The sequence below is a fragment of the Camelus ferus genome, chromosome 11 (assembly GCF_009834535.1).
Source record: "Camelus ferus isolate YT-003-E chromosome 11, BCGSAC_Cfer_1.0, whole genome shotgun sequence".
In the NCBI taxonomy this organism is placed as follows: Eukaryota; Metazoa; Chordata; class Mammalia; order Artiodactyla; family Camelidae; genus Camelus; species Camelus ferus.
The window spans coordinates 55054096-55073778 of record NC_045706.1 but is presented as its reverse complement, the minus strand read 5'-3'; the positions used below and the strand labels follow the sequence as shown (position 1 = coordinate 55073778).

At 38.0% G+C, this 19683-nt stretch overlaps 1 long non-coding RNA gene across 1 annotated transcript in view; it reads right to left on the bottom strand.

Annotated features, from left to right (window-relative positions):
* The window catches only part of LOC116667213, a 49199-nt gene that overhangs the window by 27775 nt on the left and 1741 nt on the right, over positions 1-19683 (bottom strand). Inside the window, exon 2 of the long non-coding RNA XR_004324027.1 lies at positions 19171-19270. This is a non-coding gene — a long non-coding RNA (uncharacterized LOC116667213). The remainder of the gene's footprint in view (positions 1-19170; positions 19271-19683) is intronic.

The following is a 19683-nucleotide window of genomic DNA, read 5'->3' as shown; positions in this document are numbered from 1 at the left end:
AACGTCAGACATCTAGTAAGTGATGGGGCTGAGATTTATCCCCGAAGGCCTGAGTCTAGATACAGCCCTTCTAACACTGTGCTATGACACCTCCTAAAGAAAAGAGGAGATGGGATAAAAATCAGAAAAATTAAACTTAAAAAAAAAAACAGAAAATGATGGAGAGATGGGGGTGAGGGAAGGAAGCATGAAAGAGAATAAGAAAAGACATGCAATGTGGAAGGAAAAGAAAGAAAAGAATAAAAAAATGAAAAAAGACAGATCAATGATAAATGATAAAAAAAAAAAAAGAGAGAAGACATATATAGAAAAAATAGAAGGAAAAATGAGAGAAACATGACTGAGCATCAAAGGAGAATTCTTTAAGAAAAATTTCAGAAGAGTCTGTCCCTGTCGTTCCCTGTAGAAGCTAAGGCAGAAGTGACTCACCTAATGGGGCCCCTCTCCCCAGGCGGGTGGGAAGCGAATGACAGGCTGGTGCAGGTGAGGAACTATCAGCCCTCTGGTTAGAAGGGGTAGGTGGTGGTCTCACTTCCCATGGAACGTGATTATCATGTTACCTACACGCCATGACAGGCTGTAGGGTGAGCCTCCGCGATGGTGTTAAAGACAAATTATACTTGCTGCAGCAAGTTATTCCACTAATGACTGATTTTAAGAATTAAAGTACAGAGGTAAAATCATCCTCTAGGGACACAAACTCTTCCAGAAATAAACTTGGCATCAACAGAAAAATCATAGATATGTAATAGGAATAGAAATCAAGTACTGAGAATTTAAATTCTTCTCTGGTGAAACCATAAGTTAATTAGTAGGTTTTGGCATATCAACCTGATTGAATATAATGCAATACTTTATGATTTAAGAAGACAAATATAAATTAAAAATAAATGACATATTAGTGGCAAAAGCAAAACAACAAAATAGGTTCTAGTCTTTTTCTCTAAAGTCTTGCTTAAGTGTTATTACAATTATTTAAGAAAATATATATCCAAGTCATTGGAGACCAAGGAAAATGTGTAGTATTTGATTGTAGGTGATCCATGAATTTGTTCATTTAAAAATTTCTTTAAAAGATATTATCCTTAGATGAAAAATAGAAAGAAGAAATAATATTCTTGCCAAAATGCTTCTGCCAAGGAAAATATTTTCTTCTGTGATTGGTGGTACTTTCTAAAATACATGAGTAGAAGTGCCTTATATTACACACCACAAAATCCGTAAGGAAGTTAAAATGAGAAATAAAATGGTATCTTTAAAAAGTAATAAAAATACCTTCAATCATAAAACCACTGAGTTTACTGGCATTACATTTCCTTACAAAACAAAAGCAAAAAGCCCAAGTAAATAATTCACCATCTCTGACAGAAGGAAACATACTAATTCACTTAAAAGCCCGACATTTTACTTACATTCTATTCTGAAAATAATTATTATGTGAGAATTTGCACAAGAGATATGAAAATATTTTGAATATGCCTACTTCAGTGGCTTTATGGTGAATAGTTTTAGATGACAGTCAGCAGACCACCTCTAAGCTGAATTTCTGCTAGTGTGACAGCCTGTAAGTTACAATTCAAAGGCCAGAATGTGTTCATCTTATATTTATGGACTATATTTGTCTGCCACGTACTTATATCCAATAGTGTGCTGGTAAACTAGCTCATTGAAGTAAAAAATGCCCTTCTGTAGAGTTTGCTGATTTTCATGAGATTAAACTAAATAGTTTAACTACCAGCTTTCAAAATTTCTGAATATGTTCCTAAGAGCTACTATTAGCCAACTCCTCCAAACACTACTGCCTTAAAAAAAAAAAGTATCATGAATTTTCAGTTCTTTTCTCCTTTCTGAGTTCATGGGAAAGTATTTGTGGCAGAGATGATGTTACACTGGCCACTTTAATATCAAAATATCCAAGGGTGACATGATTATTAAATATTTGAGCATTTAAAAAAAAATCTTCAACTCACACACCTATGGTCAATTAATCTTTGACAAAGGAGGCAAGAATACACAATGGAGAAAAGACAGTCTCCTCAGCAAGCAGTGTTGGGAAAACTGGACAGCCGCATGAAAATCAAAATAAACGCAAAATGACTTAAAGACTTAACTATAAGACAGGACACCATAAATCTCCTAGAAGAGAACATAGGCAAAACATTCTCTGACACAAATCATAGCAATGTTTTCTTAGTCAGTCTCCCAGGGCAACAGAAATAAAAGCAAATAAACAAATAGGACATAATCAAACTTTTGCACAGCAAAGGAAACCACTGACAAAATGAAATGACAACCTACAGAGAAAATATCTGCAAACGATGAGACCAACAAGGGCTTAATTTCCAAAATATACAAAGAGCTCATGCAACTCAGTGACAAAAAAAAAACCCACCTCAACCCAATCCAAAAATGGGCAGAAGACCTAAACAAACATTTTCTCCAATGAAGACATAAAAATGGCTAATAGGCACATGGGAAAAATGCTCAATATTGCTAATTAGCAGAGAAATGTAAATTAAAACTACAGTGAGGTTATCACCTCACACCAGTCAGAATGGCCATCATTCAAAAGTGCACAAACGAAAAATGCTGGAGAGGGTGTGGAGAAAAGGGAATCCTCCTACACTGCTGGTGGGAATGCAGTTCGGTGCAGCCATTATGGAAAATAGTATGGAGATTCCTTAAAAAACTGAAAATAGACTTACCCTATGACCCAGCAATCCCACTCCTGGGCCTATATCCAGAGGGAACCTTAATTCAAAAAGCTACATGCACCCCAATGTTCACAGCAGCACTATTTACAATAGCCAAGACATGGAAACAACCTAATGTCCATCAACAGATGACTGGATAAAGAAGTCATGGTATATATACACAATGGAATACTACTCGGCCATAAAAAACAATAAAATAATGCAGTTTGCAGCAACATAGATAGATGTGGAGATTATCATGCTAAGTGAAGTAAGCCAGAAAGGGAAAGAAAAATACCATATGATATCACATATATATGAAATCTAAAAAAAGATGACACAAATGAACTTATTTATAAAACAGAGACAGACTCAGACATAGAAAACAAACTTATGGGTACCAGGGGGGAAGTGGGGTAAAGGGATAACTTGGGAGTTCAGGATTTCCAGATACTAACTACCATACCTAAAATAGATAAAGTCCTACTGTATAGCACAGGGAACTATATTCAATATCCTGTAATAGCCTATAATGAAAAGAATATGAAAAGGAACATATTTGCGTATAACTGACTCACTATGCTGTACACTAGAAATTAAAAACATTGTCAACTGACATTTCAATTGAAAAAAAAAAAAAAGCACAAATGGCCTTGGACAAGAACTCATGCAGTTCCCTAGCAGCAAACATTCTCTCTATGTGTTCACTGGGCTCTTTTGTTCTGGAACCAGTTCTAAAGAGAACAATGTTTTATGGAATTTACTTATCTTGTTATATCCCACAATGCACTTCCATATGTAGGAGAGGATTCTGTACTTAAGCCTGGCTCAGCATCATCCCTGACTTCCCTCCTGACCTTGAGTAAGACATGAAAAACAAAGGCAGCCTTTCCTGGGGCTGCACATGTGAGTATAGCGGTCATGCAGTACCCACTTCCAAAATCCCAGTCACCCCCAGTCTGCAGTGGCCCTTCTGTACATGCAAACCTAGGCCTTTCAAAATCTCCCTCAACCTGTTTACAACCCTCCGCATTTAGACAGAACTGGCTCCCAGCTGTTCGCTAAACATGCTGAATTCTCCCCACAACTTCTCTATTTTATTCAAGCTGTCACACTAGAATGACTTCATGGCTCAATGTAGTCTAAATTATGTTCTTAGCCTCATTTTTTCCAAAGGCTACATATAAACAACCAAGAGACTGAGCCGTAACTTGACTGTATTTTATATGTGACCCTGAGTGTTTCATTCAACACCGTAAGTCTCCATTTGTTTCATCTTCCCTAAAATGAGGATAATTATACATGCCAGCCACAGTCGCTAGGGCTTTGTGGGAGGTGGAGATGACAAAATGCTTTTCTGGACAACACACCCTAAGAAGCCATGGTGGCTGCAGGGCGGCTGGAGTCATGCAGTACAGGCAACAACGTCTGGGAGCCTTTCGTCATCTGCTCGCTCCTGAAACTGCACCCCGCTCCCACCAGCTCCAAGTTCAGGACTGCCTTAGGCCTTTGGTAGTACTGGAGCTAGAAGGATTTCTGATCCACTCGTGATGACTGTTTAAAGCAAAACTCTGCACAGTGCGCTTGACATCTCCAAACATGCTTTCATTTTCTCGCAACTCCAGAGACAATGTTACAAAAGGCTGAGTTGCAAGAGTCAATTTATCAAAGGTTATAGGGCCAATTAGAAGGGTGATCTCGTGAGAACCCAACTGAAAGCCAAGTGCTCACCTCCTCTAGTCTAGCAGAGTCCTATGGTCCTCCCCCAAGTCGCGAGCTTCCTGATCACATCATGAGCACTTCCTCTAAGCACATGAAGCCCAATTCAATTCAGCGTAGTTTGAACAGCCATATCGGTTATAACTTCCTGTTATAAATCTATCCCTCTGAGAAGTATGGAAGATTAAAAAAAATAATTAAAAAGCAGTTTGACCTTAAGAAATCAAAGTAGTCATAAATCTAGAAATGTAAAGAAAATATAAGAATGTTTAAGTACTGGACCACTTTCAATTCTTTCCTGATCATCACCTTATTCAGATTTTCTACTTATTTGTATAAAAATTATAGAAGATAACTTGAGACAAATGAAAGTGAAAAACACAAAACACCAAAACTTATTTTCCTTAAAATGTTGCCATACAGAAAACTTTTATAACATAACATCATTACTTACATGCTATTTGCCTTTACTTTTATCATCCAAAACTACTCTTGCATTTCCTTATTCTCATGAAGATCATTTCTTCCTATTGTCAAGAACCCAATAAATTTAATGATCGACAAATAATTATAGAACAAAGAGAAATATGGAAATTCTTAATTGTGTCTCTATTAAAAGGAAAACTCTAAATTTCCATGCAGCTATTACCAGTCATTTCCAAAAACAATTATATCAGAGTTCCCCAAACAAATGGTTATGAAGCACCTACTACATCTGTGAGGTGTTGTGCCAAGTGGTGGGACACTATCAACGCCAAGTGCTTCGCCCTGCACTTCAGACTTGTGTATCCAACTCTTTACTTTCTAGTTCTTCTGGGAGATCTAACTGGTATACTAAACTTAGTGTGTTCAGAGTGAAACTCCTAATGCCTCTGGATAAAATGACTCCATCTCCAGGCCTCCTTATCTTAAAGGTAAGTCCAGTCTTCCATTTGCTTAAGACAAAATTTTGGAGCCCTCTTTATTGGATATGCAGGGAGAGATCAGCAAAATATCAGCTCCACCTTCAGAATAATGAAGGTCTTCCCAGTTCCCTGTACTTCCACAGCCAGCACCCTAGTCCAAAACATGACTTTCCCTAACCCAGTTAGTTATAACAGATTCTTAACTGGTTTCTGCTTCCAGATTTGCCTCACATAGTCTATTTTAATAAAACCCATACATAACGTATTTATACCCACATTGAGATGAACAAGAAAAGTGACTGGATGTCAACACTTTGTTCTATGTGATAAAAATGCTATTAAACTTTTCTAATTCTTTACATTTTCCCTATTGTCTATAAAAAGACATACGAATGCAAAATTTTCACTCTTTCACTTACATCAACTACACACACTTCACAGTGTACTTGTTCAGCCAGTTCTTTCTGAGCAGTAAAACCACAGCAGAGATTCTCTTCAAATGTCTGATTGGGGATGCAGTCCTTGGTAAACATATGCCTTTCTCCCTTTCATCTTCATTTTGTTCCTTTTATGATTACCACCTTCAATTTGGGATCGTGAAAAATATACAAATGGAAAGAGAAAAGCATTGGGGAATACTGGCAGTATCTAAAAAAGATAAGACTTCACTGGCTGACAATTTGTAAGAGACGTTTTTAAAGTGGGATCCTACCTAATACCTATTTATAATAGGACTAATAATGAGTTAAAGACTTATCTTTAAAATTATGATGAGAAAATGAGGTTTCCGACATCCAGGATAGTGAAGGATTTCTTTAGTCTAACAAAAAGTTACACATTATAAAGGAAAAGAGTGATAAAAAAAAAATGCTCAGCCTCCCTTGTAATTGAAGAAATAAAAATAAACCAGCTCACATCTGTTTGGTAACCAAAAACGTAAATGTCTGAGGGTGAAGTGGGAGGAAAAATGATAAGGATTAAAGAAAATAGGAAACCAGCATCAGGGCTAGAACAAGCATCAATTGTTAAAACCACTTTGGAATAATTTTATTATATATAAAGTGTAGCATACCTTTCAACACAGCAATCAAATAAACGGCACTGAAAACAGTAGGAAAGTTTGGTAATTGAGTTTACATGCATGGTTAAAAAAAATATATATGCTGTCTACAAGAGACTCACTTTATATCTAAGGACAGTCATAGGCTGAAAGTAAAAAGATGGAAAAAGATGATCCATGTAAATGGTAACCAAAAGAGAGCAAAGGTGGCTATACTACTCCGACAAAATATACTTTAAGTCAAAAACTGTTACAATAGAGTCAAAAACTATTATAATAGACAAAGAAGGACATGATATAATGATAGAAGGTTGAATTCACCAAGGAGATATAACAATTTTAAATACTTATTCACCAAATCTTAGAGTTTCCAAATACATAAAGCAAATATTGACAAGAACTAAAGGGAGAAATAGAGGTGGCAAGCCCCATAAAAAAAGACCAGCAGGACCCCCAGGCAGGGCCACTACTATCCTGCTGGCACCATCCGGTTCCCTGGCCTAGAGGCTCTAGCTCACTTTTTGCCTCTGAAAAGGCTTACTTCTAGGAAAGTGGAACTTACCCCTAAAATTCTATTGGTTCCCTGAGCTCACTCCTGATTGGTTATTTCCTTCACTCCTGATTGGTCCATTTCCCTAACTTCTGATTGGTCCATTTGTAGTACTTCATTTGCATGGAGTTCACTCCTGATTGGTTCTTTCACTCTTGATTGGTCCATTCCCTCACTCCTGATTGGTTATTTCTCTCCCTGCTGATTGGTCCATTTCTACAAAGCTTGTTCCTAATTAGTCAACTTTTGTTATACCTTATTTGCATATGATGTTGCAAAGTGTAAACTGGCAACCTGTAAAAGCCTGTGTAAACCTACAGACGGGGTCCAGAGATTGGAGTGTTAACTCCTCTGGGCCCACTGGCATAATAAACCTGAGTTCTCCAACTCTGAGTGCTGCTTGGATCCAGGTTGCTGTCACAACTGAGCTGTAACACGTTTTTCTACAACAAAATAAGCAACAATACTAGGAGACAAGCCGCACTTTCAATCATGTATTAAACACATACACACAGAAGATCAATAAGGAAATACAAGACTTGAACACCACTATAGACTAACTGAACATGAGACATATACAAAACACTCCATCTAACAGAAAAATAAACATTCTTCTCAAGTGCATATCAGCAGATCACGTTAGGCCACAAAACAAATCTTAAATTCAAGACTACCAAAATCAAGCAAAGTATATTTTCCAGTCACAATGGAATGAAACTAGAAATCAATAACAGAAGGAAAATTGGAAAATCCACAAATCTGTGGAAATGAACACACTTTTAAAGAAGTCACATGGGTCAAAGAAGTTATAAGGGAAATTAGAAAATACCTTGAGTTAAATGGAAATGAGTAAGAATTATGAGATACAGTGAGAACAATACTAAGAGAAAGGTTTGTTAGTTGTAAATGAGTACATTTTAAAAAATCTTTCAATCCCCAGTAACTTCATTAAAAAATACATTGAATAAACAAAGCGAATTACCTACCCCCATCAAAATCTTAAGACAAGAAACTTTATAGCCCAAGAGATTAGAAAAAGGACAAACTAAACCTAAACTTAGAAGATAAATGGATATAAAGATTAGAGCAGAGAGAGATAAGCAAAATAGAGAATTGAAAATAACTAAAAAGATCAACAAAACTAATATAGTCTTCCCTCAGTATACACAGGGGTTTGGTTCCAGGAAGCCCATGCATTTACCCAAATCTGAGGATGTTCAAGTCCCTAATATAAAATAGTGTAGAAAAGTCAGCACTATATATCCATGGGTTTCACATGATGCAAAGCCCACAAATACGGAGGACTGTATATTTACTGAAAAAAAATCCACACATAAGTGGACCTACACAGTTCAAACTTGTGTTGTTCAAATGTTAAATGTAGTTATTTTTTCTAAGGTAAAAATGGACAAATCCTTGACTAGATTGATTAAAAAAAGATTCAAACAAAAATCAGAAATGAAAGCATTACAGTTAATGTCATAGAAATAAAAAAATGATTACAAGTGAATGCTATGAACAACTGCACACCAACCAATTGGATAACCTACAAGAATGGAAAAGTTTTTCTGGAAACATAAACCTACCAAGACTGAATCATGAAGAAAAGAAAATCTGAACAGATTCACAACAAGTAAGGAGACTGAGTCAGTAATCAAAAAACTCCCACTATAGAGCTACAGTCATCAAAACAGCACGGTATTGGTACAAAAACAGACATACGGATCAATGGTACAGAATAGAGCCCAGAAATAAACCCACAGACTTTTGGTCAATTAATCTTTGACAAAGGAGGCAAGAACATACAATGGAGTAAAGACAGTCTCTTCAGCAAATGGTGTTGGGAAAACTGGACAGCAGCATATAAATCAATGAAGCTAGAACACTCACACCATATACAAAAATAAACTCAAAATGGCTTAAAGATTTAAATATATAAGCATATAAAACTCTTAGGAAACATAGGCAAAACATAATCTGACATAAATCTCAGCAATGTTCTCCTAGGGCAATCTACCCAGGCAATAGAAATAAAAGCAAAATTAACAAATGGGACCTAATTAAACTTAAGCTTTTGCACAGCAAAGGAAACCATTAACAGAACAAAAAGACAACCTATGGAATGGGAGAAAATATTTGCAAAAGATGAAACTGATAAGGGCTTAATTTCCAGAATATATAAACAGCTCATACAACTTAATAAAAAAAACCCAAAACAACCCAGTCCAAAATGGGCAGAAGACCTAAACAAACATTTCTCCAATGAAGACATATGAATGGCCAATAGGCACATGAAAAAAATGTTCAATATAGCTAATAGCAGAGAAATGCAAATCAAAACTACAATGAGGTATTACGTCACACCAGTCAGAATGGCCATCATTCAAAAGTACACAAACAGGGGGGAGGGTATAGCTCAGTGGTAGAGTGCATGCTTAGCATGCATGAGGACCTGAGTTCAATCCCCAGGACCTCCATTAAAGTTAAATAAATAAACCTAATTACCTCCCCCCTAAACAAGTTTAAAAAATTTTTTCTTTTAAAGCACACAAACAATAAATGCTGGAGAGGGTGTGCAGAAAAGGGAACCCTCCTACACTGCTGATGGGAATGTAGTTTGGTGCAGCCATTGTGGAAAACAGTATGGAGATTCCTCAAAAAAACTAAAAATAGACTTACCATGTGATCCAGCAACCCTACTCCTGGGCATGTATCTAGAGGGAACCTTAATTCAAAAAGCTACATGCATCCCAATGTTCATAGCAGCACTATTTACAATAGCCAAGACACTGAAACAACCTAAATATCCATTGACAGACGACTGGATAAAGAAGTTGTGGTATATTTATACAATGGAATAATATTCAGCCATAAAAAAATGAAATGCTATTTGCAGCAACATGGATATATCTGGAGATTATCATTCTAAGTGAAGTAAGCCAGAAAAAGAAAGAAAAATACCATGATATCACTTAAATGTGGAATCTTAAAAAAAGAAAAGACAAATCTATTTATAAAATAGAAACAGACCCTCAGACATAGAAATCAGGCGGGTAAGAAGATGGGAAAGGATAAATTGGGAGTTTCGAGATTTGCAGATACTAACTACTATATATAAAATTGATAAACAACAAATTTATACTGTATGGCACTATATTCAATATCTATATTCATATCAGTATCTTGTAGAACTATATTCAATATCTTGTAGTAACTTATGGTAAAAAATATGAAAATGAATATATGCATGTTCATGTGTGACTGAAGTATTATGCTGTACACCAGAAATTGACACAAGATTGTAAACTGACTATACTTCAATTAAAAAAAAAATATATATATATATACAAAGAAAAAACCTCCCAATAAAGAAAATCCCAGTACCTGATGGCTTCACTGGTGGAGATTTCTACCAAACATTTTAAGAATTAATACCCATTCTTCTCAACCTCTAAGCAGAGAACACTTCCAAACTCATTTTATGAAGCCAACATTACTCTGATACCAAAGCCAGACAAAATAATAATAATTTATAGATAAACTTATATTCTATATACACATATACAAGAAAACTACAGAACAATACCCCTGATGAAAGGCAATGCAAAATCCTTAATACTACAAGGATTAATAGAAACCAAATTCAACAACACTTTCAAGGGTTTTTACATCCTGACCAACTGGTATTTATACCTGGAATGCAAGGACAGTTTCATATACCGCCCCCCTAGAAGTGTAATATACCACATTAACAGAGTCAACAAAAATGGTATCATCATCTCCACTGATGCAGAAAAATTAATTGACAAATGTCAACACTCAATTTATGATTAAAAAAAAAAAACACTCAACAAACTAGGGACAGAAGGAAACTTCCTCCCACATAATAAAAGCAATATATGAAAAACCCACAACAAAGATAATAGTCAACAGTGAAAGACTGAAAGCTTTTCCTCTAAGACCAGGAACAAGGCAAGGATGCCTGCTTTCACCACTTTTATTCACACACACACACACACACACACACACACACAGTATTAGAACTAATTAACAAATTCAGCAAAATGGCAAAGTTACAGGATACAAAATCAACACACAAAAAAATCAGTTGTATTTTTATACACTAACAATGAACAATTCAAAAAGGGAAATTTTTTTAAAATCCCATTTATAATAGCATCAAAAGAATACAATCGTTATGAATAAACCTAACCAAGGAGGTAAAAGACCTATGCTTAAAAATTACACAACACTGCTGAATGAAATCAAAAAAGTCAGAAATAAATACAGATATCCATGTTCATGGACTGGAAGACTAAATACTATTAGGATGTCCATACTACCGAAGTGATCTACAGAGTTAATGCATCTCCCTACCAAAACCCCAGTGGCAGTTTTGACAGAAATAGAAAAATTCCTCCTAAAATTCATTTGGAATCTCAAGGACCCTGAGTAACCAAAACAACATTGAAAAAGAAGAATTTGGAGATCTTGTACTTTAGATTTCAAAATACTACAGAGCTACAGAGAACAGAACAGGGTGGTGCTGGCATAAAGACAGGCGTATAGACCAGTGGAACAGAATAGGTCCTATACAGGTAATTGTGACACTCGGAGCAAACAATTTATGCGAGAGCACTCTGTCTCCAAGGGGTGAGATGACATGCTCACAGTCACAAGAAGACAGAAGAAGTTTGCCAGAGAGAGACGGATTTTTACAAAACTGGGGATTCCTTCCCTAATTAACTTCTGACCCTTTCTGTTGATTGTGGGATTGGGCTCAGCACAGACGAGATTAACAACATTCCCTGAAGGTTCCTTAGCCTCCAGTTTGTGCACAGATCACTCCTTACTGTCCTCGTTTCCTAATCTTCATTGAGGACACATTCAAGGGGAAGGGAAGGAAATTACGATTATTTGTGTTTGAGACATGCCTTGACCACTGTCTGGATTTTTTTCCCCATATAGTAACTAATCTGATCTTCACACACCAGCAAGTTGAAGTATCTGAATATTATTATAGCTTGTCAGCTGTTCTCACTGGGCAATTCCCTCACTGCAGACTGTGAGACCCCACATCTGAAACTCTGCTTGCAAGGTGAAGAGGAGCCCTTCATGAAGTGGTTTGAATTAGGAAATTCCAGGGAAATTTTTCTCCTTAATCTTTGCCTTGGGATTATTTCAGATCAGGTTTGGGAAGCCTGGCTCTTTTTCCACCTTACTGAGATGATATGAATAGAGACTCAGGCTTGAAAAGCTCTAGATTATCTCTGAACTTCACAGAATATAAAATCATTTGTGAACCAGAGGAAAAAAAAATCCCAGGGCACTTCAATTCTGTGATAGCTCTTTTGGTTTGGGGAATTTTTTTTAACTTTTTAATCCTGTTAACCTTTAAACGAACATGAAATTAAGAGACAAGATGAAGATAATGAACTTGATGATCCTATCACTCAACTCTGATAAATGGCAACACATGGCTAATTTCACATCATCCACCCACTCATTCCAATCATCTCGTTGAAAACCACGCTCCCCTAATTCTGAAGTGAACCCTAGACATATCATTTCACTCAAAAATACTTCCACAGAGAAAGACAAATATCATATATCACTTACATGTGGAATCGAAAAAGCAGGATACAAATGAACTCTTTTACAAAACACAAAGTCACAGCCAGAAAACAAACTTATGGTTACCATAGAGGAAAGGCAAGATGGGGGATAAATTGTTGAGGATTTGCAGATGCAAACTACTATATATATAATAGGTAAACAACAAAATCCTGCTGTATAACACAGGGAACTATATTCAATATATTATAGGTCAACAACAAGGTCCTGCTGTATAGCACAGGGAACCATATATTGTAATAACCTATAATGGAAAATAATCTGAAAAAGTATATATATATACACACACATACGACTGAATCACTTTACTGTACATCAGAAACACGACATCATAAATCAACTATACTTCAACTAAAAAAATTACATCTCTAAAAATACAGAAATCTTTTTTAACCAGCTCCATACCATTGAATATTTATTTAGGTTGGTTCTACTTTGTCTTTTTTCTCCGTTTTATTGAGCTATGATTGACAAGAAATCCTTTTTAATATAACTAAAAGTTCAGTTTTAAATACCTCAGCCTCTTAGAATGTGCTGTAACCCAACTCCACTGTATAACAAGCACAGATGATTGCAATCAGTAACAAGAGCCTATACCCCTGCACTTAAAAAAAAAAAAAACCAGAAAATTTATTTTCTCACAGTTCTGGAGGTTAAAAGTACAAGGTCAAGGTATCAGCAGGGCTGGCTTTTTCTGAGGCTTCTGCTGGGTTTGCAGATAGCTGCCTTGTCCCTGCACTTTTAAAAGATGAAAGCTCAGACCCCTGCAAAACACTAGTACCTCAGGTAGGTTACCTCCCACCAAAGAAACTCACCATTGGAAGCCACGATGAATCTCTGGTCCAGGGTCCTTCGGAGTGATGGAGTGATAAAGTGATGAGCAGAGAGCCCTGGAGCAGCACTGACATGGCTGGAGGTGCCCGCCCTAGACATGGCTCCGCCCCAGACACGCCTCTTAATCACTTCACCTTATCCACCTTTTCAAAACCCAGCTTCTGTTCATGGAGGACCAACTGAATTTAATTTTCTTATTTAACCCCCAAAATACCCTTATAAAGTAGCTACTATTTTATCTGCACTTAGACTTGAGAACACTGGAGGTCAGAGAGGTTTAGACCGGATTTAGCCTGTGACCAAGACAATGTTACCTCAGACCTTATGCTTGTCACTATCACCCTAATATGTTACAGACTACAGACCGTGTGAAGACAGCTTTGGTCGACTCACAGATGATCCACATTTCCTGATACATTATTGACTAAGGGATACTGAGATTGGAAGCAGAGAGGCCAGAGACTAGTATCGAGTAAGGATTAATGGACACTAGATCATTTGCTAATTCATCTTATCCTTAAAACAGTCTTTGAGATAATCCAACCCTCCATTTTACAGCTGAAGAAACTGCAAGCCAATGGGGTTTTCTTCCCAAATGTGCAGAAGGTTATTTTATACACTAGGCATGGAAAACACAACATATGCTTGACAGCTGTTTCAGATTTATTCATCTGAATTCAGAAGGATCCACAGGTTCCCCCTTTCTATTTCAACAAATTGCTATACATTTATGCAGCAAGCCCAAAGAATAGATCTTTCCTACATTACGTTACTTAAATGTCATAGCAGCCCTGTGTGGATATACAGTACTTGTACCCATTATACATAGGAGGACACCAAAGCACAGAGATACTCATTAATTTGGCTAAAGTGAAACTCTAAGAGGAAGAGTCCTAGAGGAACAAAAAACAGGTGAAAGTAAGGCTTTTAAGTTAGCAAGTCAATAGCTGAGATGGAGGCGGAGGGAAAGCCCATGCTCTGACTTGATTCCAGCAGTTGATGCCTCACCGAAGTGAAGAAAAAGCACAGGGAACAGACTTGATGGGCAGATGAAATCATGGGAGGTCACGTCAGTGTGCTATGACTATAGCTGGGTCCTCTGCTGCAAGTGTTGGAGGAGTCTGGAGACCAAGACAGCAGAGCAAACCAAAACAAGGTTGGACCTAACTTGATTTCTCTGGCTTTGTTTTTTCCCCCCCCAATAACTCAAAGTTCAGATCAGCTGTTTTTGGTTTTATTTTTTTCTCAGTATTTTGGATTCACACTCGGCGGCGACCTTTCGTGTGCCTCCTCCGTGAAGCTGCTTCTAGAAAACATCTTTACCAGACACCTTCGCTTCCTTGCTTTACACTTTTTTTCTCAACTCCATTCAGTCCTGCCTCTGCTCCCCCTCTATCATTTAGGTGTCACTGGCAAAAGCCAACAAATCAGCCCCCCCAAATTCCCAACCTTATGGTTACTTCTCCGCCCTGAGTCATCCAACATTGTTGGCCAACCTTTTTTTTTAAATTCCTAAACTCTTTTACTTTGTTTCTTTATATTAACCTTCACTTCAAGGGATATCTACTGGGACCTCTATACTTTTTAAAAATATCTCATGATAGGAAGATCCCAAAGTATACCAGGTCCTGTGTATTGAGCCCTATGTTACAGCTGCGAACAGCACGAATGCAGTCTCTGTTACGGAAACGACAAGGCCAGCCAAGAAACAAGCACCACTCGGAGGGTTGGAGTACCCAGATTTATTACGCCGGCGGGCTCAGAGGGGCTTCTGCTCCGAAGCTCTGAGCACCTCCAAGACGAGTGCATGAGGTTTTATAGGGTAAAGTACAAGCTTGGGGTATTTGGCCAATAGGCAAGGAACAGCTTTAGCAGCATCATTATCACAAAAGTAGAGGCAGGGAGGAAGCAAACCAACATTTCAAGGCCAGATATGTCTCTCTCTGAAAATCCAGCTGGCTAGCAAAAAAAAAAAAACAAAACATGAGCAGGGAATCAGCAAACTGACACTTATTAATTTAGATTTACGAGTTAGCCCAGCCTGGCTTTTCCTTCACATTTCTACTCTCGGAAAATCAACATTCAGATGAAATTTTAAAAGTTCTTAACTACCAATTATCACCTGCAAGGAAAAGTCAGAACTTTCTAGAATGCTTAACAGGGAGTGACCCCGACACTGCTTCTATCTCAGCCTCACCTTTGAGACTCCATGGCCTCCTGCAAACTCTTAGCTCCAACCAGGCTAGACCACGTCCAGGTACTGAGATACCCTCTACCCTCCTGGTCTATACATCTGCTACAAAGAAGAGTGCCAGGTGACTTTAGAAGAAAGTAACCAAAAGCAAGTTGATCGACATGGCAACCTGACTAAAATGATCATCTTGTGATCCTATGGGGCCTTCCTGGGGCAGACCCTTACCCCATATCTTCTGCTGTAGCTCCTCTCTGAAGCACCTAATAGTATCTAATGAACATTTCCTGAGTTGTTTTACAGATGTGAAAACCCCCAACACCACCAAAGGGAAGATGTTAACTACTTGATGACCATGAGCACGTAGCCCCCAGGCCTCCTGGAGCCTAAGGACTGATAATGTTAACCCCTGTGACACCACCCTGTGACTTCACCACCACAGAACTGTGCACCAGCTGGTCACAGACCCTGCAACCTCCCCTCCCTCACCTGGCCTTGAAAAATGCTTTGCTGAAACCCTTCCAGGAATTTGGGGCTTTAGAGCAGGAGCCACCCGCCCTCCTAGTATTGGTGCCTTCACAATAAACGTTGCATTTTCCTTCACCACAACTCCATGTCACTAGATTGGCTTTACCCTTCTTTCAATTTCACATTGTTCCCTCTTGAACAGCAAATTGCTCCTACTTGCCTGGACACAGAATGCTATTCAAACTTCCATAAATTTGTTTATATTGCTCTCCTCCGCACACACTCTGCCCCCCGCCGTGATCCTGGGAAAGTGTAGGAGGGTTGCTGTATCAGCATACGCTCATCCTACTCCACAGCCATCTGAGCAGAGCTTGCCTGGGGGACTATTACCTCTGTACTGCATGATATTGCATTATTTGTGTATTTGTACTGGGGGGAGGGGAGAGTTTAAAACATTTTTTTCCAAATAGACAGCCAATCATCCTAAAATAATAAATGGTTCTTTCACTCCTCCTTAGTTTGAAATGTTACAGAAGGCGAGCAGAATTTGTCACCCTAAAATACGCCACCTTGGAATGAGGACTATTTTGTGCTAAAGGCAATAGAAACTCAGAAGATTCAGAAAAAGCTCTTTTCCTCTCCCTCAACTGCCTGAATCTACATTGGCACGGGGACCTGTACCAGAAGAGAGCTATTACTGGAGATACTTGTTTACCTAAGAAACCTATTTGTATAACAGGGCAATCTTTGTTTTCCAGACATCCCCTCTGCCTTCCACTGAACGGCTTTCCTCCCCTTTGTATCCCCAAACCCCCATCCCTTTCCTCAGCTCCAGGTGTTATGTAAGCTTCAATTACCTGGCTGCCCTTTGAGTCCTCATATCTTTATGGGGCTCCTATATATATGTAATTTTCTTTGCTTTCTCATCCTGTTAATCTTGTTACCAATCCCCAAGGGGTCTATGACCCTTCAATGGGTCCTTTCTTTGTCCAGAGTTGCAAATGCCAATCAAACCAGGTTTGGATTAGCAGAGCAGAAACATTATTCCTTGATGGAGGAATGGAGAAGGGAGGGCTCATGCTCTAAAAACACCTTCTCCCTGAAGGGAGGGGAGTAAGGGAATTTTTAGGGGTAGCAGGCAACATGTCAGCAAGGCTCTACGAAAGGGGCAGAGATTTCTAGCGGCAGCCCAGCGTGGCTGGAGCATGCAGTCTTCCACGCGTCTTTGCACATGGCATGAACTGTGCCTGGCAGAGTACAAATCCCCCCTTAATGCAGAGATCCCAGAATGATAATGAAGCAAATGTAACTTTCAGGCACTTTGGGTCTCATCTGTGTAGGCACCATCTTGTGATCAAGTCAGAGCCAGGTCAGAATAGTTGACCACTGCATAATCTCTCAAAGCACAGCTGTGAACATCTCTGTCAAATACCAGGTGCTTTACAAACACACACAGAGATAAGTCAAGGCAAGGACCCTTTAGCTCTCAGGAGCTGGTATGAGTGACAATCTATTTTACATCAATTTAATTATTAGACCAGACAAAGAACCTAGTAGGAAAGAGGAGAATAGAGTATTTTTTCTGTCTGCACATGATCTTTATCATAAAATAAATGCTTGGGTGTATGTCAGATCTATCTCTGGAGTATCATTTTCCATTGATTTATTTGATTTGCCTGTCAAATACCAAATGTTTTTAATTATTATCGTTCTTTAAAGTTCTTGATACCTGGTAGACTAGACTAACTGGAAAAAAAGATAGTATCTTATTTTTGCTTTATTTTGCACATCCCAAACTGTCATTATGGTTGATTATTTTTTTTTTCATGTTTCTTGGCCATTCAAGTTTTCTTTTTAAAGGATTTTCAATTCATGTCCTTTACTCATTTGCCTACTATATATATATTGAAGAATTCCTTCTTCCATGTATTTCAGCTTTATTTATGTGCTTTTCATAAGAATTAAGTCTTTAATTGAGATGCTCTTAAAGTTCTGATCTTTCCCTCTGTCTCTCTGACTTACAATTTTAATATTGTGCTAAGAAGTTTCTTTCCCCATTCTCTAAAATTGTACAACTCTTCTCCAGTATTTTCTTCACTGTTTTTAATGTTTAGGTCATTAATCCATCCAAATGGGAGAGAGAGATAAAGTGTAAAGGGATGAGAGATTTCTCTGTCAACGCAGAGGGGATAGCAAGATGGGATACCTAGAAGATAAAGAAATGAGCCCCTCCCATCACACGGGGAGAGGGTGAGTCAGATAGAAGAGAGAAAGCCCTTCTGAATCTCCAGCTGACATCTCCAGTTGACTGTGGATTGACATAAACTACTCACAACTGAGTGAAGGTCTCCTGGTACCGTCTTCTGGACTCCTTCTGTGTGCATGAGGGGTTAATGGTAAGACCCATTGATCTCTACTGTTCTTCCCTTCCATAATGAGGGAGGCATAGGACACTTCAGTAACTTGCTGGGCTCAGAGAATGATGGTGGAAGATATGAAACTAAAACCTACCTTCCTCATAGCAACACTATTTACAATATCCAAGACAGAGAAGCAACCTAAATGTCAATTGACAGATAAATGGATAAAGAAGATATGGCATACACACACACATAGACACACAATGGAATACTACTCAACCATTAAAAAAAGAATAAAATAATGCCATTTGCAGCAACATGGATGGATCTGGAGATTGTCATACTAAATGAAGTAAGCCAGAAAGAGAAAGAAAAATACTGTATGATATCACTTACATGTAGAATCTAAAAAAATGAGACAAATGTACTGATCTGAAGCAGAAGCAGACTCACAGACATAGAAAACAAACTGGTGGTTACCAGAGGGGGAAGGGAGGGGAGGAGGGATAAATTGGGAGTTCAGGATTTGCAAATACTAACTATTATATATAAAATAAATAAACAGCAAGGTTCTACTGAATAGTACAAGGAATTATATTGAATACTTTGCAATAGCCCATAATGAAAAAGAATATGAAAATGAATATATACGTATGTATAACTGAGTCACCGTGCTGTACACCAGAAATTAACACAACACTGTAAACTGACCATACTTCAAAAAAAAGTTTAAAGTAAAAAATAAATAAAACTTACCTTCTAATAGTCCTTTGACCCAAGCCATTCTGCCTTTTCAACAACTTTTTTTCTAACATGAGTTACTTTTCCAGTAACTTCCTCACTGCAGATTTAACACCTGAAAAGAAATATAGAAACACATAGCTTAAAATTAGGGGATTTCTTGAACAGTTTTGGTAAGGTAAAGGCTTGATCAGAACTGTACTTGAGGAAGATTACCCTGTTATTTGTAGGACAAATGTGATAAAGGAATTACTGAAGTGGTAAAACACACTTCATCTGGGAATGGCCCACGGGAGGCAGCACAAATTAAACTGTGATTTTATAACCGAGCAAGGGCTGTTGTATCTGCAGCAAATAAAGCCAAACTCTGGCAGCAAGTGTTTGCAGCAAAGTAAGGGTTTACTGCAGGGCACCAAGCAAGGGAGTGGGAGACAAGGCTCAGATCCACTCCAACTTGGTTTTTCGGTGAGGGGCTTTTTTGTTTGTTTGTTTTTTTAAGGGGAAGAACAAAAATGTTGGGGTTAATCA